This window comes from Alexandromys fortis, unplaced genomic scaffold, assembly GCF_014885135.2.
Source record: "Alexandromys fortis isolate MF-2015 unplaced genomic scaffold, M_Fortis_MF-2015_v1.1 scaffold_120, whole genome shotgun sequence".
In the NCBI taxonomy this organism is placed as follows: Eukaryota; Metazoa; Chordata; class Mammalia; order Rodentia; family Cricetidae; genus Alexandromys; species Alexandromys fortis.
Genome location: NW_026067999.1, coordinates 5,359,915 through 5,383,148, shown reverse-complemented (window position 1 = coordinate 5,383,148; position 23,234 = coordinate 5,359,915). Strand labels below are relative to the sequence as shown.

General features: G+C 42.8%; 1 long non-coding RNA gene across 3 annotated transcripts in view; it reads right to left on the bottom strand.

The window, feature by feature from the left end:
• LOC126512680 (uncharacterized) overlaps positions 1 to 23,234 on the bottom strand; it is a 531,499-nt gene that overhangs the window by 60,667 nt on the left and 447,598 nt on the right. The window contains exons 7-8 of one of the 3 annotated variants that reach the window (XR_007595125.1): positions 14,882 to 15,030; positions 13,257 to 13,680 (exon numbers count right to left, since the gene is read on the bottom strand). The exons of 1 other annotated variant lie outside the window; for it this stretch is intronic. This is a non-coding gene — a long non-coding RNA (uncharacterized lncRNA). Of the gene's footprint in view, positions 1 to 10,574; positions 11,590 to 13,256; positions 13,681 to 14,881; positions 15,031 to 23,234 lie in introns of those variants that run through there. One more of the 3 variants, XR_007595124.1, reaches the window with a different exon arrangement.

Genomic DNA, 23,234 nt, shown 5'->3' with positions numbered 1-23,234 from the left:
TATATATATCCCCGATTCCAGGCCAGTCTAGGCTACATGAAACAATGTATCAATAAAACAATTCACAAGTAAATAATTCTTTGACTAGTTACCTTCTTGATTATTTGCTATTGGACAACCCCTATAGCAAAGTTGATTGTATATTCACAAAACCACATAGGTTCTTTTCCAGAGAGCTTTTAATTCTCCCTTAAATGGAAACCACATAGAATTTCTAGCCACCATGGTTTTATTGGCTCCTGTCTCATGAATTGTTTCCTTCCTTCCACAAAGATATTTGATGAGCATTTTTACAACCTTCTTCTGGAGGTTCAAACACATCAGGAAACATAAAATCTAAGATACCTACTGAAAAATGACCCCCTTCTCCAAGACAGTAATTCTTTAAAATGTTTATTCTTACAGTTTTATAGGCTTGTTGTTCTTATTGTTGATGTTCTAAGATGATAGATCAAATGTCCTCCATTCTTCCCTTTCCTTTCTGCTTCCTTCCCCCACCTCTGTGTGTGTGTGTGTGTGTGTGTGTGCACTTACATGTTTGTGTGGGGGTGGGCACATGTATATAAAAGGACAGAGGTCAACCTTAGACCTTGTTTTTTTTTTTTTTTTAATCTCTCTTTCTCTCTCTGTGTTTGATAGTCTCACATTGTAGTCCAGGCTGTCTTTGAACTTCCAGCAATTCTCTTATTGCAGCCTCCCACGCGCTGGTATTAGAGATATGAACTATCACATACCGAGCTTTTCTTTATTGTTATACACGGATGGTTGGAGATTGGAGGCAGACAGCCAGATCCACCCATGGCCTACAGGATCTCCCAAGCAGAGACAGGCGAGGCAAACAGGTAGCATTATCTAAAGATAAAGCTCTGACTTTTTTTTAATCTGAGGTTTTCCTCAGAGTTTCTCTCTGAGAGATCAGGGAAGAACCCAGAAAGCCTGTTAAAGCTCTGTCCTCCATGGACAATCCTAATCCATTCTCAAGGAAAGAGTGTTTCCACCTTTCCCTGTCAGCAAGACATCTGGGGGGGGGATGCTGACAGTGAGCCCTTGGGCTTCCCTGTGTGTGTAACTTTTAGACAGTTTGTCTCAAGGATTTCCAACCACCAAAATTCTCCTTTAGATAAAGTCAGTCTCCAGGACCTTTGTCGATTAGGTAAGAGGGTACCTCTTTCCATATTCTGCCCCACCCCCATTCTTTGAGGCAGGGTCTCTGTATTTTTTTAACACTTTACTCCCTGGGGGCCTGGCACCCAGCTCCAAAATAAATACAGAAAGACTTATTCTTATGAATGCCCACCCTAAGCTTGACTTGTTTCTAGCCAGCTTTTCTAACTTAAATTTTCTTCTACATTTTTGCCTCTGAGCTCTTTACCTTTCTATATGTCTTTCTTTACTTCTTACTCTGTGGCTAGCTATGTGGCTGCATGGCTGCATGGCTGGCTGCGTGGCTAGCTGCGTGACTGCGCGGTTGCGTGGCCAGCTGTGTGGCTGCGTGGCTGCATGGCTGCGTGGTTAGCTGCGTGGCGGCGTGGCTGCGTGGCTAGCTATGTGGCTGTGTGGCTATGAGGTTGGCCCCTGGCATCCTCCTCTCCTCCTTTTCTTGCTCTTCCCTCTTCTCATTCTTCTCCTATTAATTCTCTCTGCTTGGCAGCCCCGCCTATACTTTCTCCTGCCTAGCTATTGGTTGTTCAGCTCTTTATTAGAACAATCTGGTATTTTAGACAGGCAAAGTAACACAGCTTTACAAAGTTAAACAAATACAACATAAAAGAATGCAACCCATCTTTGCATCATTAAACAAATATTCCACAGCTTAAACAAATGTAATACATCTTAAACTAGTATTTTACAACAGATCTCACTATATTGCTGGGGGACAATGGTCTTTTATCCTGTCACTTGTATTATTTTTAATAAAATGCTGACTGGCCAGTAGCCAGGCAGGAAGTATAGGCAGGGCGACCAGGCAGGAGGTAGAGGTGGGGCAATGAGAATTCTGGGAAGAGGGAAATTTCAGTCTGGAGTCCTGACCTAGATGCAGAGGACACAAGATGTGACTGCCTCGCCGAAAAAGGTACCAAGCCACGTGGCTAACACAGACAAGAATTATGGGCTAATATAAGAATTATTTTTGTTTTTTTTTTTAAGTGAAAGGTAACATCTTTTCTTATATTTTTATTTTTCCATTCAAAAATTTCCACTTCCTCCCCTCCTCGCATTCCCCTCCCGCTCCCCCACTCCCCCTCCTCCCTCCCCCTCCAGTCTTAAGAGAGGGCAGGGTACCCTGCCCTGTGGGAAGTCCAGGCCCTCTCCCCTCCATCCAGGCCTAGGAAGGTGTGCATCCAAATAGACTAGGGTCCCAAAAAGCCAGCGTTATTAAGAAGCCTGAGATACTAGGCCAATCAGTTTATAATTAATGTAGACCTCTGTGTGATTTCTTTGTGACTTAAGAACTACGGGAACCGAGCAGGACAGAAAGCTCAGTCAACACTACATAGCCCTGGTTGTCCTGAAACTCACTACATAGACTAGGCTAGCCTTGAACTCACAGAGATCTGCTTACCTCTGCCTCCTGAGTCCTGGGATTAAAGGTATGTGCCACAATAGCCAGCTTTTTTCCATGTTCTTGAGTAGTTACTAGGCACTTGTGTCTCTTTTTGGTCTAATTGTTAGGGTGCAATCCTGGCAGCCCTAGCAAGCCAGGCTTGGCCACCTGCCCTCAATAGACCAACTAAAGAAACAAGTCATGTTGAAAAGCAGGGGGAAAAAAGATAGTAAATATGGCCAAGTTGGAAAGAGAAGTAGAGATTCAGTGGCACCTCCATCCCACCCCCACCCCCGCGGCCTACCTTCCCTCAAGATCACATTAAAGATTTTGACATGAGGTTTAGGTTTAGAGTGTATGAGGTCTGCTTAGGCAAGCAATCCAGGTAGAAGGATTTCATAGATATTGGTTAAAGCAGTGGTTTTCAATCTTCCTAATGTTGCAACACTACAATGCAGTTCTTCATGCTGTGATGACCCCCAGCCATAAAATTATTTTCATTGCTACTTCATAATTGTCATTTTGCTATTGTTATGAATCATAATGTAAACATCTGATATGGAGGATATCTGATATATCACCCCCCAATGGGGTCATGACCTATAGATTGAGAACTGCTGTGTTAAGGGAATTAGTGCGTGGATAATGCGTTGTTTCCCATAGTAGTTAAAGTCACCCTGAAGTGAGGCATTGTTACCTGCTTGGATGCCAGGAACTTGGGGCTCCTGTGGGTTAGCTAATTCTCTCACGTTCACAGAGCAGATGAGAACTAGAGATGAGATGAAACCCAGATCTATAAGCGCTAATCCAATGTAAAACACTGCCTGGCCTGCGCTGAGGATATGGCTTAGTTGGTTAAAATGCTTGCTCAATCCCCAGGCCCCCACATTAAAAAGCTTGATGCGGTGGTACGTGTTTATAATCCCAGTGTGTGTGTGATGGGGCAGGGTCCCTGGGATCCCTGGGGCATTCGTCCAGCTAAACTGGGGAACTACACACCAGTGAAGGATACTGCCTCAAAAACAAAAAGGTGGAAAGCAATTGAGGGAGACACACAATACTTCATTTTGGCTTCCATATGCACAGACATACACACACACACATACATACACACACACACTTTCTCAGTTCTGGAAGCTGAGAAGTCCAAGGTCAAGATTGTTGCTGAGAACACTCTCCTAGCTTTTAGATGACTGCTTTCTTTTTGTATTTCCTTTTGTGAATCAGAGAGAAAAAGAGAGAGAGATGAGAGACAGAGAACATCCTAGTTCTTCCCATTTCTATGGATGATCGCCCCATTTCAGGATCCCACTCTCCCGAGTCCATGTAAACCCAGTTGCCCTCCAAGGACTCACCTCTGAACATCATCACACTATAGTGTAGGTCTTAAATATATACATTTTCAGGCTTGAGGGTGGGGCAAGCAAATGTTCAGTCACTTGAGGAATCCTTAAATATGCTTTTTATTGCAAAACTTGAAGTAGTAAACATCCATGTAGTCACCTTTAAATATACTTGTAATTATTTTATTAGACTATATATAGGAAGTATAATTGCTATCCAAAAAAGGTCGGCATGGTTGTAAGCACTCATTATTATTATTATTATTATTATTATTATTATTATTATTATTATTATTATGCTATAAGATCCCAAGGTCAGTGAATGGTATGCTGCAGTCTGGGACAACGGCCTTCTGCTCTTGTGCAGGAGACTTCAGCAAATACATCAACATTCCATGGCAGAGTTTGGGGAAGGCTCTGGATATCCAGACACCAGTGAAGGAAAACATTAGATCATAAGAAGGTTTTCAGCTTAAGGAAATGGATGAAGGAGATAAGATGAAAGGCACAACGCACTTCTGGTAAATGCACGAACAGCCGAGGAAGCTACAGCAGATCTCTGCCCTCTTAAGGATTGCCTGTGATTAAATTGAAGTGCAAGGGGAGTGTACAGCAAAATCCAAACTCCATCAGAGCAAGGGATTTCACGTTGGGTCTTGCATTCAGACGCCTCACTGCATACAGATCAGGAAATTATTAAAACCGAACATTCCAAGCATCGCAAGTGTTTCCAGAGATAGCTGAGTCATTTTGTAAAAATAGATTAGTTTGCTCTTATTGCTAAGAGTGAGTATTGCAAGGAAGAAATACAAGCCAGAAACCCCGCATCGGGGCTGGCGTACAGGATGAGAAACTTACCTATTCCCTGAGTGAGGCCCTGCTTGAGCTATGTGGTCCTTGTCTAAGGGAGGCTCAAAACTTTCAAAACATTTAAGGGACAGACGACAAAGCCAAATGGACAGGGAGTCTTTGCTCATCAGTCTTCTACCACAAAGGGATGACTGTCCATGGAATGAGGCTCTAGTTAAAGCTATGGTACTTAGGTACACAGCCTGGGTCAGACCACAGCCTCCATGTCCTTACCAGAAAATGCATATGCACCTAGCTCCTGTTGTTTGTTCCTCAAAATGTGAGGGGTATGAAAGGAGCCCTGAAAATGCTTCATTGAGACTCTTGAGAAACTTACCTAAATATCTCATTGTCCCAGATCTGCTTCTAGAAAATCCAACGTGACCCCTCATATGTTCTCATTGCCACATACTATTCACATATACTCTCTGTGACAAAAGCCATTTCTCAGCCCAAGGGATTTGAGCCTTCCAGACAAGTGTGTGCTGGAAGTCCTACACCAAGACATGCACTACCAGCCACCTGGCAAAACTTTATTTTTATATAAAATATTGCCCTTGGGGCGGGCAAGGTGGCTTGGCAGGTGTTATTGCCATTAACCCTGACAAACCTGAGTCTTATCCCCAGAAACTGTATAGCAAAAGGAAAGACCTAATTCTTGCACGTTGTCCTCTGACCTCCACACTTGTGGTACGTGAGTTCCAATGTTCATGCAATCTTAGGTGCATTCACACACACACACACACACACACACACACACACACACACTGAAAATAAAATATTGCTCTTGAAAATGAACTTGGCACCTCTCCGATTCCTCACATTCTGTTTACATTACACTATTTGATTCAAGGACTCTGAAAAATGACTTGAAAATGACTCTCTAAATATAGGTAAAACCTAATTATTTTTCATTCGATCGGAACTTTAAAATTTGTCACTTGTATTCATCCATTCAAGTCACAACCCTTTGCCGACTCTCTGCCCAGCACCGTAAGTGAACACCGTGCACACTCAGTTTTGTTTATAAAATGCTTTGCCCCCTCCCAGGCTGTCTCTCTACAGTGTGGATGAAATCCTGGCAGGACTTGTCCCTGAACACCATAGCGTCGCCACTGAAATCTCCTGGGTTGCAGACATGCCTACTATTTCACTAGGGAGCATTTCCTTAGTAACTTTCACATGGGACATGCTGGCAGGAGAAGGCAGGAGTGGCGTCGTCTGCGACATTTTAACAGAAGTCGCCGCATAATGACCTTGCAGAGGCCCATGGGAAACACAAGGATCAGGATCAGTTCTGACTGATTCATTCGTCATCTCAATCCTGAGAGGACCCGTTAGTGCCTAGAAAACAAGTCACCTCCAAGTGTGCTTTGGTGCCTTTCAAGATGGACAGTCAGGCTGCAAACCTCCCTTCCCGGCTTGCGCTTGGGCACACGTATCCAATGCCTCCGAGCTTGCTACAGATTTCATGGCTTTAATGAAATGTCTCCTGCCTGCTACCTTCCATAAACAGTGCTGTGATCCTCTTTCATTAAGTGTATCTTTTTTCATTGAGCTAAGAAAACACAGAATTGATGAAAAGCAAACGACTGCGTTTTTGCACCTTCCTCGAACTCGATGATCGCTTCTTCATCTTTTCTAGTTATTCAATTATCTTATTGGCTCAGTGGGGCGCTTAGTAGGTAATATGGGGTAAGTCAAATGTATAGGAAATCTGGCTTTTGCTTATAGCTTGATATCAGTAAGATTGCATCGATAAAATACAAGACTAAAGTGAAGAACCCAGTCCAACAAAGAAATAAAGAAAGCGTGGTACATAGGCACAATGGATTTATATCTAGCCATATAGAAAAATGAAATCATGTCATTTACAGGAAAATGGGGTGGAATTGGAAATCATCACACCAAACAAAATGAACCAGATTTGGAAAGACCAATACTTCATACTTTCTTCCAAATGCATAACTAAAATTCAAAAGTGTGTGTGTGTTTGTGTGTACTTCACAAAACTAGAAAGGTGATCTTAAGAGGGGAGCAAGAGGGGGAAGAGCTCTTAAGGAAAATTGGAACTGGAGTAATGGAATACATGGAATAAGACAAAAGAACAAACAACAAGGGGTGGGTGGTTGGCCGTGTAGCTCAGTTAATAGAATGTTTGCCTTGCTTGCTCAAAGCCCTGGGATCAATCCCCAGCACCACATAAACTATGCTTGGTGGTGCAAGCCTGCAAGCCTAGTACTCATGAAGTAGAAGCAGGAAGATTAAGAGTTCGAGGCCATCCTTGGTTACAGAACAAGTTTGTGGCCAGTCTGATACTTATGATTCTCAAACAACAAGAAAAAGTAAAATAAAAAAATCCATAATAAAAAAGCTTAACTTAATTAGAATGGGTCACCCAGATCCCCAAGTAAGAGTTAAGATACAAACCCAGATCTTCCTTCTAAAACATATTTATTATATGATATATACAATGTCTTCCATAAGATAATGTAAATCATAGATATATGTACAATAAGAAGAAAAATACTATAAATGCATTTGGTGTTCAACATCATGCTAAGTGCTGCTAGGAGATGATTTATATTCTTCTTGAGCCAAGTTTTGCAAACCAATGTCACCTGCTGAGAAGAATTCCCTGAAGTGCAATTGTGTAGAAAACATCAAAGGAAATTCAGCCCTTTCAAGGTTAGAGACAAGAAGGCTATTCCAAGATAAGTAAACTCTTAGAAAATATTAAAAGTGTCCATTACAGCAGGCATGGAAATACAAATATATAATTCCAGCACTCAGGAGGCTGAGGCAGGAGGATCACCACAAGCTGACAGGCTGGGAAAACATAGTGCATACCTGACCAGTCAGGACTAAGTGATGAGATCCTTTCTCAAAAATCAAAATGAAAGCTTGTTATTCGCTTGAGCAAATAATCTAAATCAGCCAAATATCAGAATAATTGGCAGGAATTTCTCTAAATGAGATCAGTGGGAGAGCCCTGCCCTTGTGCTCACAGCACAAGGAAATTAGAAGCAGAGGGAACAGAATCAGTTCTTACTCTCTGTTCTACTCAATCAGTACCCAGGTACTCCATGACATGACATCTAGGGCTGGATTCCATGAGTGAATTACAGTCCTTATGAATGCATGCCATGATATTTTAATTTGAAATGTTCTCACTAGTTAGGCTTAATTCTGGGGAAAATGAAAAAAAAATAGTGGAATACGTTTTGGCAGCCAAGCAGTGACACTATCTGGAATCTCTGTGACATTCCCAGAGAGGCCTTTCAAGAGCATATGTGGGCAGAAATTGCTTTTCCATTCCTCTTGTATCCTCCCCTTTTACCCTTTCTGTACTAAATCAGTACTGTGAGTAACAGATATTGTCCAAGGTGCGCTGTGTCATGGTTCCCATGACTGTCATCGAGGCCTGAGGATTTATGTCACAGCTGCTTCCTGCTTGCTTATTCCTCTCATTTACCTTGAGGACACAGCCTCTGTCCCAGCACTGGTTAGCTTTAGGTCAACTTTAAACAGCCTAGAGTCACTTGGTAAGAAGGAATTTGAATTGAGAAAATGTCTCCATCAGATTTGTCTGTAGGCAAAACTGTTGGGGATTTTCTTGACTAACGGTTGATGTGTGAGGCCCAGCCCACTGTTGGAGGTGCTACTCCAGGGCAGTGGTTCTGGGCGCTGTGAGAAAGCAAGCAGGCTGAACAAATCATGGGGAGCAGTCACCAAGCAGCACTCCTCCAAGGTCTCTGCTTCCTTTCCTGTCTTCAGGTCGCTGCCTGAAGCTCCTGCCCTGGCTTAACCTTGATGACGCGCTATGATGTAAATGTGTAAGTCAAATGAGCCACTTCCTCCCTGACTTGCTTTTGGTCAGGATCCTTATCACAGCAGTTGAAAGGGTAGTCCCTGGTCCAGAAGTATCAGAGGAGCTACAGTTAAACAGAAAGGTTTGGTAACAAGTCTCAAGGGACAGCAGTCTGAGAAACATTAGGCTCATCTCAAATTTTCCTTCTTTTTGCCCTAAGGGAATCAATTGCTGGGCTTTAAATGTTCACAGACATTTAGCATGCTGGATTCTTCTGAGATATACTTAGAGAAGAAAACCAAGACCCAGACAGTTTACACGGCATGACCGTGTGCATAGACATGTAGTCATTCTATTAGGGGCCAAAAACTCTGACTTCTTCAACTCACACCTTTCCTAGACTGTATTTCATTCTTGTACCTTGCATTGTGTGTATTAGTCAAGTTCTCTAGAGGAACAGAACTGATAGAATGAATACATGAATATATATACACATATGGATATGTATGCATTATATATATATACATACATAATATACATACATACACACATAGAAGGAGTATTGGAATGGCTTACAGCCTGTGGTCTAGCTAGTGCAACAAAGTGATATCTGCCAATGGAAAGCCCAAACTTTCCATTGTTTCCAGTAGTTGTTCAGTCTACCAGGCTGGCTGTCTCAGCTGATCATGAGTATATGCTAGAACCTGAAGGCATAGGCTCTAATGTCAGTGAAGGGATGGACTTGCCAGTGAGAATGAGGATGAGCAGGCAAAGAGAGCTAGCTTCCTTCTTCCATGTCCTTTATATAAGCTGCCAGCAGAATCCATGACCCAGATTAAATTATTATTAAAGATCCAGATTAGAAGTGAGCCATTCCATTACTGATGATTTAATTCAGAAAAAAAATTTATCACAGGTGTGTCCAACTGCTTGGTTTTTAGTGAATTCCAGATGTCGTCAAGTTGGCAACCAACAAATAGCCTAGATCAGAAACTCAAGGACTGGGAACCTGCCATCAGAGTAGTAACAAGTCTCAGGGGATGGCAGTCTGAGAAACATTGGGCTCATCTCAAAGTTACCTTCTTTTTGCCCTAAGGGAATCAGTCATTACACTTTAAATGTTCCACAAACACTTGGGATACCGTATTCCTCTGGGATGTACTTAGATGAGAAAAATCAAGACTCAGAAAGCTACATGGCATGACCAAGTTTACATTCATGTAGTCACTCAAATGGGGGCCAAAACCCCTGACTCGATACCCAGAGCTCACATGTTCTTTATAGTGTATTCCATCTTGCCTTGTGGGGAGCCTCCACAGCTAAGCTATTTCTAAACTCCTCTAAATATTTAGTGTTCTCTATCATGCCTTGACGTTCCTAACCAAATTCTGACTTACCTTCTGTGTTAACTTTTCCTCGAGATTTAGAGTGGCTCAAGGTAGGACTTTGGCAACAAGTCATGCTGTTAATATTTGTCCTCTATCAGGCCGGAGGTTTAGGGAGAAATCTTTTTCTAACTGCCCCTACCTACTGTAACTCCTGGTCCTCTCCTTGCCTATCCCTGTCCTAAGGACAGTAGCCTTGTTCACTTTTCTCCCTTTTTCTCCCTCTCTCCTCCCCACTTCTCTCTCTCTTGTTCTAAAACCAAGGATGACCTTAAATTCTCAATTTTCCTGCCTCTGCCTCCCAAGTGCTGGGGTTACAGGCGTGTGTCAGAGTGTATGTGGAAGGCAGAGGACAACCTCAAGTATAGTTCATCAAGTGCCACGCACCTTTTTGGAATAGGAGACAGTGTCTCTCGCTGACCTAGAACTTACCACGTAGACTAGGCTGGCTGACCAGTGAACCCCAGGAAGCCATCTGTCTCCACTTCCCCAAAGTTGGACAAGTATGTGCCCCTGCACTTGGCTATTATTATTATTATTATTATTATTATTAAATGAAGATTTTGGAGATTGAATCAAGTCACCATGCTTGCAGAACAAGCACTTTTCCAACCGAACTATCCATCCCCAAGGTCCTTTAATTTGTTTGTAATTTGACACACGATAATTGTATATGTTTGGTATACAGTGTGATATCCTGGTACACATATATGATGTGTAATGATCAAATAAGAGCATCACTTCAAATACTTCTTGGTGTTGCATCGCCTTTTGTGACCAAGCAGCCTTCCATTTCCTGGCGGTGCTCTGTTTTGTTTATGCACTGATGGGCATTGAGGTCTCCTCCACTTGCCTATTATGAACACTGTTTCTGTGAGCCCTCGTGTACAAGTACGGCTTTCAGTTCTTTTGGGGGCCATTCGCTTTGTTCTTACTGCAGGTGTTTGAGACAGGATCTTACCTTGTAGTCCAGGCTGGTCTGAAACTCACCATGTAACCTCAACTGGCCTTTATATAGACAGTTAATAACGACTTCTGGTCTTGTCAAAGGCTGTACTAGGTCTAAAATGAGAAAATGGTGGGCTCAGGCTCAGGTCCAGGCCCAGGGAAACAGGTGGGTAGACAGGTCGTGGAGGAGTCCTTGTTGACATGAGAGGCCCAGGCTGAGAAGAAGCTGTAGGGACAGCTAAGGGTTATTTTTTTTTATTTTTTTTCAGAAGGATGAAAAGATTATTGTTAATATAAAAAAATCAACTCTTATCCAGTAACTATATAAATATATTTTTAAAGATTTTGTTTTGTTTCTTGTTTGATTTGAGACAGGGTCTCATGTAGCACAGGCTGGCCTCAAACTTGCTGTGTAGTGGAAACGGAACTTGAATTTCTGATCTTCCTGTCTTCATCTCCTGAGTGCTGAAATCACTGTATATGAGATGCTAGGACTAGAACACAGTGCTTCCTCAAGGTAGGCCCAAACTCTATGTATTGAACCAGCCCAAAAAAATATGAGTGAAAAAAAAAAGATTTCTATTTAAAATGTCTGTCAACTAAAGGATTCCAATCTGAAGCCAGTTTGTTTTCGTTTTCTTTCCCCCTGCAGCAAATCATCATTTCGGGGTGTGTAAAAGAAAACACCCAGTGCATCTCCAGTGGCTACTGAAAAGAAACAAAAACAAAAAGAATTAGAAGCTGCAAAATGCTAACAGCTCTTCAGAGACTCCAAGTCCTTTCCAGAAGCCTGGGCTTCTCTTTGTAGTCTGGTTGCTATGGTTCTGTCTTGTTATTACAAAATACTGTCTGATAGCCTCCAGTAAGTCATTAAATAAGGCACTGATAATCATGGAGGTACTCACAGATCTCTTGCAAGCTGGCCTCCCAACCCCCGCCTTCTGACTCAACCTTTTTTCCTACCTTCCCATTGTTTCTGAAACTACCCATGATAAAAGGGACTCAGGAAAAAAATCAGAGAAAACACATTCAGCCGATTGTCTGCCAAGGCAATCCGGCTTCAGTGTGACAGGAATACCAATAGGCTGAGGTTGGCTGAGTTTAGCTGCAGAAGCAGAAAGTTGGTGCTGGTAAATACTCCATCCAGTGAGCACACACGCTGCATTAAGATGTGGCAGAGCAAGTCTCCAATATTTATTTACCCCTGAGCTGTGCTCCTGGCTGTGGGGTTAATGTGTGCCACAATGGCACTGCTGGTAGGGAGGGAGACAGTACATGGGATCCAGGGTGGCTAACCACTTTCTTCTTCCTGCACAGCTCCTTGTTAGCTGAGAAGATTGTGATCATCTCAGGCAAGTGGATCTCTGTGAGTTCGAGGCCAGCCTGGTCTACAAAAGCTAGTTCCAGGACAGCCAGAGCAACAGAGAAACTCTGTCTCAAAAAAACAAACAAACAAACAAAAAGATTGTGACCATCTCGGCCTGTTCCCTCTCCTCTTTCTTGGTGGAAGAACAGTTCCACCTCAGAGCTGCTGGGACATGAAGATCACCCTTATGTGTCTTTTTGTAAATTGGCTTGATTGAAGTCCAGTTTGTGTACAATAAATGACATCTTCTCGAAGTTTACAAGTCATGGTTAGAAATATAGATTTTTGTGGGAGCCAGCCATGATAAGCTAAGTATGGACAGGTCACCTAAATGAAGTTCTTTGCTTCTAACCGTTATCACCTGCCATAGAAGGCCTCGGACATCGATAAATTTAAATGGAGGCCCGAGTCTCAGTAGTTTACCCTGAAGCAATACCTGGTTGCTGGAAGAACCACAAACTGAGTTACCCAGGCACCACCCAAAAACAGACCACCCAAAGGAAATGCCTACTGTTCCAACTGCTGTGGATAGGACCACCTGCCAGCACACACTCACCAGATCACCCCTAGACAAATGTCAGCCAATCAGGGGTCCTAAACCTCAGAAACCCCTCACCCCCACCTTTACTACTATAAAAACTCAATTCTAACTGAGCTCGGGGCTCTCCATTTATTCCAATACATTGGACATGCTGGGAGACTGAGTTTGCAAACTCGCTTAAAATAAAGGCTCTTTGCTTTTACATATAGGACTCAGTCTCCTTGTTGGCTTTTGGGGAATTTCACGGATTTGGGCATAACAGATTCATTGAGCTGTTGCTCACATACCATAAAATTCGCTCATTTCAAGCATATGGTTAGTAAAGTGATATTTTTGCACATGGTATTAATTTTTAAGCTGTGCTAAGCATATCTATCATAGCCATTTCAACTATTTTTAATACAAATATATTTACATTGAACTTATCCCCCCCCACACTCTTATTTTCCTCTCCCTCTGTCACCCCTCCCTATATGTAAATATTAGAATTCATAATTTTGACTACTGTGTTCGTGTTCTCTGATTATTGAGACAGGTCTCATGTATCTGAAGTGTGCTTCAAACTTGCTGTGCAACCAAGGATGGCCTCCAACTCCTGATCCTCCTGCCTCTACCGTTTGAGGTTGGGGATTACTGGCATGTACCAACAGGACCAGTTTTCCTTTTAATGGTGCCCAGAGACAAGGTCTCACTATGCTGCCCTGGCTAGCCTTGGACTCACTATGTGCACCAAGCTGGCCTGGAATTCATGGAGAGATCCTCTTCCTTCTGCCTTCTGAGTGCTGGAATTACAGGGACAGGTCACCATGCCCAGTTTTTTTGTTTCTTTTTTTTTTTTCTTTCCTGTTGGTTGACATCTTTCTCCATTGTAACTATTGTTTTTGTAAAGGCCCTATGTCAGAAACATAGACAAACTGTTCTAGTTTCAATATGTCCCTGTGACAAATATCTTGACCAAAAGCAACTTGGGTGATGAAAGGGGTTATTTTATTTACACACCCGGATTGAGGGAAGTTAATGCAGGAATGTAAGTAGGAAGTTGAAGCAATCACTGATTACTCGTTTCCTCGCAGGATCAGGCTTAGCTCACTATCTTTTATTATTTTATTTAAAGTTTTTTTTATTCATTTTACCAACGACAGTTCCCTCTCCCTCCTCTCCTCCTGTTCCTCGGCACCTCCCCCCACCTCACCCCATCCACTCCTCAGAGAGGGTAAGTCTCCCATGGGAAGTCAACAAAGCCTGGCACATCAAGTTGAGGCAGGACCAAGCCCCTCCCCTCTGAATGAAAGTTGAACAAGGTATCCCTCCATAGGGAATGAGCTCCCAAAACACAGTTCATGCCCCAGGGGTAAGTCCTGGTCCCACTGCCAGGAGCCCCACAAACAGACCAAGCCACACAACTGTCACCCACATGCAGAGGGCCTAGTTTGGTCCCATGCAGGCTCCCCAGCTGTCGCTCCCGAGGCTGTGAGCTCTCCCAACTCAGGTCAGCTGTTTCTGTGGGTTTCCCTGCCATGATCTTGAGCCCCCTTGCTCGTTATAATCCCTCCTCCCTCTCTTCAGCAGAACTCCTGGAGCTCAGCCTGTGCTTGGCTGTTGATCTCCGCATCTGCTTCCGTCATTAGCTCCCCCACTATCTTATATAGTCCAGGACCACTGAGCCAGGGATGGGGCTGCTGCCCACAGTGGGCTGGGCCTTTACAATTAACAATCAAGGCAGCTATGATCACAGGCCACTCTGATCTAGCTTTTCCTTTCATACGACGGCTGTGTCAAGTTGACGGTTAAAACAAAGTAAGCACATTTGTGTCTTTCCAAAATGTCAGAATTGATTGAATAACTAGAAATTCACATGGCTTAATGATTTCAATAATAGCTAATTGTGATATAATCCCATCTCTCTTGGAAAAGGAATGCAGAGCCTTTCATTTTGATCTTAATTACGATGATTAATTTTCATACCGTACATCACATATCGGTATGCATATATGTGATTTACACAATAAACACAAGTTTAAAAGACTGCAGCAGAGTATCAAATGTTTCAGAAATTGACTGAGAGCCTTTACTGTTAAGATAGCAAACCATACCAGTCAGGAGGGGCTGATGCTGGAGTTGCTGGGGTTAGGGTTTGAGGTTGAGGCTGCAGAGTTGAGCATCAAGGTGAAAAGTTGAACACAAGGTGAAAGGCTGCATTGGAATCTGTGAGCAGGGCATATGGCAGCTTTGGGGGCAGGTCCTAATGGGCAAACAGGTAGATGGGTAGTCAAGTCAAATATGCCTTGTCATGTGAAGTTACACCATTTCCTCAGTCTAGAGGGGCTGATAAATTTTTGGGCCTGGTTTCTCTGCTATGATTTTAACGCACCCACTCTACAGTCTCTGTTCACCATGTGGATCCTCACAGGCAGTGCAGTTTCTGGGTCTACTCAAGGTCTGCAGTCATCTTCTCCCTCAAAATGGAGCCGAAAGCTGCTTGTAAAAATGAGTCTCCTAGAACCCCTGATCTTCCTACTTCTGTTTCCCAAGTGATGGAATTGCCAGCATGAACCAACTACCATACCCAGTATAACATGAGGGCCTACTTGTTGGGGTTTCTGCCCTGCCTGGCTCCTGCAGCCATTTAGCTCTAAAGAAAATCACACAGAGGTCTCCATAAGTTATAAACTGATTGCCCCATTAGCTCAGGCTTCCCATTAACTCTTATAACTTATATTGTCCCATTATTCTTACTTATGTTAGCCACATGGCTCGATACCTTTTTCAGTGGGGTAGGTCACATCTTGCTTCTTCAGTGTCTGGACAGGACTGGGGAGGAATGGGCTTCCTCCTTCACAGAATTCTCCTGTTCTCATTGACCTGCCTCTACTTCCTGTCTGGTTGTCCCACCTATACTTCCTGCCTGGCTACTAGTCAATCAGCATTTATTTAAAACATGATTGACAGAATACAATTGTCCCGCACCAATGGGGAACTTTTTAAGTGTCAAATTACAGTACAAACTGTGGAAATAAAGTTGAAAATCTGTTGTGGTTGTGACATCTGTCATATACAGAATTGTTTAAGATAAAATTAGTGAGCTGAGTGGGTGTGTGGTGTACTCTTGTCATCCCAGTCCTTGAGTGCTGAGTGGCAAGAAGAGCAAGGGCTCAAGGACAGCCTTGACTACTCTGGAACTCACTTACGTAGTTGCCTGGTTATGTAACCTCCTGGGTTACAGGAGACCCTTTCTCAAAAATAAAACAAGAATTTGGGGAGGAGGATCTATCCAAGACTAAGGTACAAGCATGAGGACCTGAATTCACAGCTACTCAGCACCCTAGTTTTTTAAAAAAAAAGCAAAATGTGGTGGCACATACCTATAACTACATGGCTGTAGGAGGCAAAGCAAGTAGATTCCAGGGGTTTACTGACCAATAAATCAGAAATACAGGTTCATTGAGAGACCCTATGTCAAAAAATAAGACAGTGAGGGCCAGTAAGATGGGTAAAGGTTCTTGCCACGAAGACTGATGGCCTGAGTTCAATCTCCAGAGCCCAAATTGTTGGAGGAGAAAACCAACTCCCCAAAGTTGTCTTCTGACCTCCACACACATGCTGTAGCATGAGCACCACCCCAACACACATTCGCACATACACATACACACACACTCACACATACTAAATAAAAAATATAAAAAGAAAAATAAGATGGCAAGAAATAGAGGAAGGAACCTACAATCAACGTCTGGCTTCCACAAACACATGCACAGGCAACTATTCTCTCTCTCTCTCTCTCTCTCTCTCTCTCTCTCTCTCTCTCTCTCCTCTCTCTCTTAAAAATACAAAACTGGAAAACTGCTCCATCTGGTACATACCTAGTACATAGGGAGGACAGTTGTCAAATGACTGTCTCCACACCCTAGTAAGGCAGACAGATAGGCAAGATGCCATGTCTTGTCCATCTGAGTCCCACAGGCTGTGACTGAGCTTCATCATAATTGTTGTCCAGGGAAAGGTACAAAGGGGAGGTCAAGGATAACAGTCTCAGACAGGACCTCGTATAGTGACCATTTGAGGACAAGTAGAATTTCCAAAATTTGTTTAAAACCGCAAACTTTTCCAGATGTGGTGATATACACCTGTAATTTCATATACACCTGTAATTTCAGCAGTTAAGATATGGAGACAAAAGAATCAGGAGTTCAAGGCCATCCCAGCCACATAGCAAGTTCGAAGCCAGATTGATTAACCTGAGACCCACTTTCAACAAGAGCAACAATCATGCACCAAACAAAAAATGAAACCATGTACTTTGCAAGAGGAAGCTAGACTAACAGCTATAGGATTCTTGGCAAGTCATTATGCCTTCCAGAACTTTAGTATTATTGTCTGCACAATGAGTACACCAATATTTAAATACAGGCTGCTAAGGATTGACACCAGGTGAACGGTATTCTCTATCCATGTTCAGACTAAAGGAAAGGATGACTATGTTCACAAATCAAAAAGTTCTCGCTTATCACATTTGTGCAGCAGAATAATGGTCTCTTAAGATTCCCATAAGTATGTTACTTTATAGAAGAAACTTTGCAGAAAATTAAGGAACTTAAAATGGGAACACTACCTTGCATTTCCTTTCTGGTCCCAATACTATCCTTTGTAAGAAGGAATTAGAGGTTGAAATTGTTAGGTTTTGAAAAGGGAAGCAAGTATTCCAGACCTAGAGGATGGATTCTTCCTTAGAGCCTCCAAAGGGAAACAGCCCTGAGGATGCTGGTTTTTAACCTAGTGCAAGTCAACTTCAAGTTTTGGCAGTTTTAGGGATGGGAGCCAGAGCCTCATGCATGCCAGGCAATTATGTACCGCTGAGTTACATCTCCAGGCTGTTAGGGCCTTCTGAACTGTAAGATGACGACTGAGAGCCATTTGTTACATTGGGAGAGAAAATGAAGTCTCTATTGCAAAACCAATGTAAAGAATTTGAACCTTTGAATCTTTGGAGATACCTTTGTTTATTTCTAGTTATTTATATTTGTTTGCTTTGGCCTTTCATTTATTCTTTGAAAATATTGCACACGGAAGCAATGAATCTTGGTCAAACTCATGCCCACCTGTCTCCTCCCACTACCCCTAAGCATCTCCGACATATCCCCCTTCCCCTTCTTGGTCCTCCTCTTATTTATTTTTTGCTTATGATCAACTGAATCAAACTAGTGCTGCTTATCAGAATGCTGTCTGATCTTAATGGCTTGATCTTGTGGAGGTAGTCATAGATGCCGTGGGTTCATGAATGCAAGGGCATGCCACGGACAGAAGACAGCATTTCAGAGCCCTCCTCCCCATCTTCTGGCTCATATGTTCCTTCTTTCCCGTTTTCTGTGATGTTCCCTGGGCCTTGGTGTGGTGGTTGATATAGATGTTCTGTTTAGGGCTGAGTACTCATTATTTTCAGCACTTTGACCAGTTATAAGTCTCTGCTTTGACTACTGGTCACATGCCTGCGTCCTAAGAGGAGATACAATGAAAAGATACCCCAAGAAAGTATGTACTGTTTTTCCCAACTAAAGCCAAGTATCCTTGGGGACCAGGATGTAGCTTAGTTGTTAGAGGATTTGCCCAGCATGCAGAAAGCTCTAGGTTTCATCTCCCAGCATGGCATAAAACTGGGAGTGAATGATGGTGAGGAGCCAACTGAGCACATGAATAAAAAACAGAATTCTTAGGATAACCAGAATAAACAAATGAATGTTTATAATACACTTGGGAAATTAAATATAAGCAGAAGAAAAATTATATGCTTGGTTCCAGTGTCAGCCGAGTAGAAGAGATTACAACGCAGTTAGAAAATAAAGATAACCTTTTCTTTCATGGCCAAATTACAGTATTCTAAGGAAAATCCTTTAAAAAAATATTTTCCACATTCCATGCAATCCACAATTTAACGTATATATTTCAATTTCTTTTTTGCAGAAGCGTTACAACAATCTTGAAACATTCCACCAACCTCAGATGAGATACCCTGTGTTTATTAATAATCGTCACCTGTTTCGTCCTCACTCCTCCCCCTACCCTAGCCTTCATCGACCATTAATTTTCTTCCAAGCTCTATAGATTGACCTCTACTGAGCATTTTAGATAAAGTGGATGATATAACTCATGATCTTTGTGTCTTCTTTCACTTAGCAGAATATCCTCAAGGTTTATTCATGTACACTATATTCTCTTTTATGTCTCAATGATATGTTATGCATACAGTACATTTTATCAGTTGATGGACAATTGAACTCCGCTTTTTTTGCTGTTATTAATCATGTTGCTGTTAATGTTTGTATACGTGTTTCTATTTGGGAATATTCTTCAAGATCTACTTCAGGGCCTAAAGAGATGGTTCCGTGATCAAGAGCACTAGCAAGTCTTCCAGAGGACATGGGTTTGATTCCCAGCGCTCACAAAGCTGTTTACAACCCTCTGGAATTCCACTTTCAGGAGATCTGATGTCCTTTTATGGCCTCCATGGAAGTCAGGGCATGCACATGGTACACAGGTATGCATGCGGGCAAAGTATTCATATAAATAAAATTAAAATAAAATGAAAAAAGAAGTACTTCAGGGTGGAATTGCTGGGTCATCTGATAATTCCATATATAACCATTTAAAAGACTTACAATGCTTTCCAAAGCAACTAAATAAGGATTTTCACCAGCAGAGATGAGAATCCCAGTGTCTCCATTTTTCTCCTAACACTTCTTATTGTCAGGCTTTTCATGCTAGCCACGTGTGCTGGATTGTGAGCTTTTCCATAGATCTATGGTTGTGTGGAAAAGATATCAACGGGAGACGAACAGCAGCACGGGCACAGTCACCAGCTCCTTCTCGCCATGTAATCTGCCCCTGTGTAAGACTTTTCAGACTGCATAAAACACGGTGGCGGATGAAAGTAAAAAAAGCATCCTCTGGGTGAAAAGGGGGAGGATTGTTAAGGGATGCATGAATATACATAAGAAACAATGAAAGCGCCCAGGAGATGGCTCAATTGACAAAGTACAAGCTACCCAAGCCTGAAGAACTGAGTTTAGAGCTCTGTCACCATGTAAAAAGTTGGGAAGAGGGGTAGTGTGTATTTATAATCCCAGCATTAGGGGGACATATATGGCAGATCCCTGGAGGTCACAGGCCAGCAGGCCTAGTGGAACCAGTGATGTTTAGGCTCAGTGAGACATCCCATCTCAAATATAAGTTTGAGAAGCAATTGAGAAAGACATTCAATGTATCACATGTACACACGCGCACACACACACACATACACATGCATGAAATGGCATCCTGCACTTTGAGAATTAATTTTTGTATTTAGAACTTGCTGGGCTAAAGTAGGAGAGTCATGAGTTCAAGGCCAGTCTAGGTTGTATAATCCCTGCCACACACACATGATGGGGGGAGGGGACGAAAAAGAATGTTGAAAACGGTGGATGTCTAATGGTATTGGAAGAAAAGTTAGAAGAGGGGAGGAGGCAGACAGATAGGAAGGTTGCTACAATTTGGAGGCCAACCTGGGCTACAAAGCAAGTTCCAGGCCAGCTGGGGCTAAATAGTAAGGCCATTTTTATAAAATGACAAACAATGAATCTGGCCTGCAGGCCCTATTTGGAGTCAGGCTTGCTTTCGTGAGTTAAAGCCAATTTTTTTTTTTTACATATTTTTTAAATGACTGGAAAAAAAAAAACAAAAGGAATGTGATGTCTCGTGACAAGTGAAACTTGCATGAAATTCAAATTTAGCACTCATAAATAAAGTTTTATCGAACCTGCTATGCCAATTCTTTTCCATATCATGGCGACTTTCATCCTGTGACGTCAGAGTTGAATAACATCAGTAGAGGCTCTAATTTCCACAAAGCTTATCACCATTAATTCTTTTACAGAAGGAGTGTGCTGGCACACTGAAGAGAAATTAGAAAATGTGGCCTTCTATTGTGATTGGTGTGTGTGTGCGTGTGTGTGTGTGTGTGTGTGTGTGTGTGTGTGTGTGTACCAGAAGTCGATGGTGTGGATTTCCCTCAATTGCTTTTTACCTTCATTTTATGAGAATGCCTTGCTGAACCTGGGGTTCACCAATTTGGCTAGTGAAACCCAGGCATAGTCCTGTCTTTACCTCCCCACTGCTACTTTTTAGTTGGATATTAGTGATTCATTTCGTTATGCAGCAAGCCCTTTACTGACTGAACCATCTTCCCAGCCTCGCTGTTGTCATGAGACAGGGTTTCACTCTGTATTCACTACACAGCTCTGGCTGGCCTGGCAATCATGGTGCCAGAACCTGCTGACCCTGAACTTCTGTCAACCCTCCTGCCAGTGTCTCCCAAGTCCAGGGTTACAGGTGTGTGCTACCACACCGAACTCTACTGTGAAGCTAAAGACCGACAGAGTAAAAGCAAGGCAGTCTTCAGGGATATCAATGTCCAGGGGACAGGGTGGCAGAGAAACCACTGATGATGGTAAATAAACCTCAACTTAATTAAACATGTGAACTCCCAGACCGTTCTGTTGCCTGGTATTTCAAACACATTCCCCAGAGAAAGATTAATCAAGTTACAGTCTGGGGTAGCTAGCCAGCTGGAAGCAAGACCAGTCCACCAAGTGTTTAGTTTTGGGAAAGTCCCATGTCCAACCTTTTCCTTATTCTCCTGTAAGGTGAGACTTCTCATTCTTACCTTATTCCAGGCTTGTCTTCCAGATAATAGTCTCAAGAATGAAAGGAAGAACATTCCAGTGGGTAAATGTTAGATGGAAAGCCCAGAGTGATGGTTCTGTCCCACCCCTCAGGCTTTAGTCATGGAACTTATTTATTATTTGCTTGCTTGTTTTTGCAGTAGGGTCTCATCTTAGGCTTACTTTAAAATAAAATAAAATTTAAGAGAAGAGAAAAAAGGGGAGGATCAGTCTCGTCATGGAAACTGCAGTGTGGCACAGTGAGCCATGCAGTAAACCCTTTTATCCATATACCTTTCCTTGCAAGTGTTCATTGCGGAGAGTCATCAGTCTGGTTCTAAGCCTCTGGTTTCTGCGACACTATCAATGCTGGCCACTCACCGGAACGCCTCTTGGTTATCCTGCTGGTGCCCTATATCATAAAGATCCTGCCGCTTTTGGGGCTGCAGGACCAGCCTCTTCACATGCTCTCGAAGATCACAGATGGGGTGGATGTTGGAGTGGACCAGTGATAACCTTGGTTCTGGGCCTGGGTAGTTACAGGGTTAGTCAGCCCGCCAGCTTTCCCCTGTCTTTACCACCACGGTGAGTTCTCCGTTATTGTCCTGGCCAGTTCACCCCTTGCGGTGCTGAGCAAGGGACAGGGCCAGTTCTCCTGCTTTCACATCCTCAGGGTCTTAGGAAGGGACCAGTAAACGAATGGGATCGAGATGCATGATGTGAGAGACACAAAGAATAAATAAAAAGGAAATTTAGGAAAAAAACATATGTAGTTTTGTGGTCTTATAAATGAATATACCATGAAATAGAGTACATATGCTACTTCATGAGAGTAGATACTGTATTTGAGACGGGGAATAGCAATGTAGAATAAGTATTTTTAAATTATTTTAAGTATGTGCAATAAATATGGTAAGATTAAAAAAAAAACCTCACACTTTGTTGGTGCTGTGAGTGACCGTCCTCATTGCCAAGGGAGCGCCATCTTGGGGAGGTCAGCTGTGCTCCCTTCAAAAGGATTATATCAGCTGGGCGTGTTGAAGGCTAATACCCTATCATGGAGGGGTGTGAATGACCAGAAGACCCCCACTTGAGTATCCAGCTGCTCCCTGGAAGGGGCTAGAGCAGTGAGTGGTTCCTAATGCCGTGACCCTTTAATAAGGTTCTTCACGTTCTGTTGACCCCAAACACAAAACGATTTCATTGCTACTTTATAACTGCAGTTTAGCTACCCTTATGAATAATAATGTAGATATCTGATATGTGACCCCTGTGAAAGGGCCTTTTGACACCCCCAAAAGTGTTGACCTACAGGTTGAGAGCTACTGGACGAAAACTTCCAGCAAGGGAAGACTGGAGGTGTGGGGGCCCCACCAATGTGGAGATAAGGGAAACATCTCATCCCTGTTGGGTAAAGGCTTTACAAGTTTAGCCTGCTGGGAGAAGGAGCACTCAGACTCCTGTAAGTAACCCCTCAGTCGTGTTCTGTAATGAAGCCCAATACACTTATTGGCTCCCCAGAGTGAACTGTGGTAGAATCATGCTTCTATCATTAGGACCTTAAGAGAAGGTAGAGACATTGCTTAAGTCTTTCCTTGAGGAAAAATTAAAGCAATGGTAGGCAAGGATGATCTTGAAATTCTGGTCTCCCTGCCTCCTCCTTCCCATTACAAGAATCACAGTTGTGTGCCACTGTGTCTGATTTATGTGGTATTGGTAATGCCAGGGCTTTGTGCATATTAGGCAAGCAATT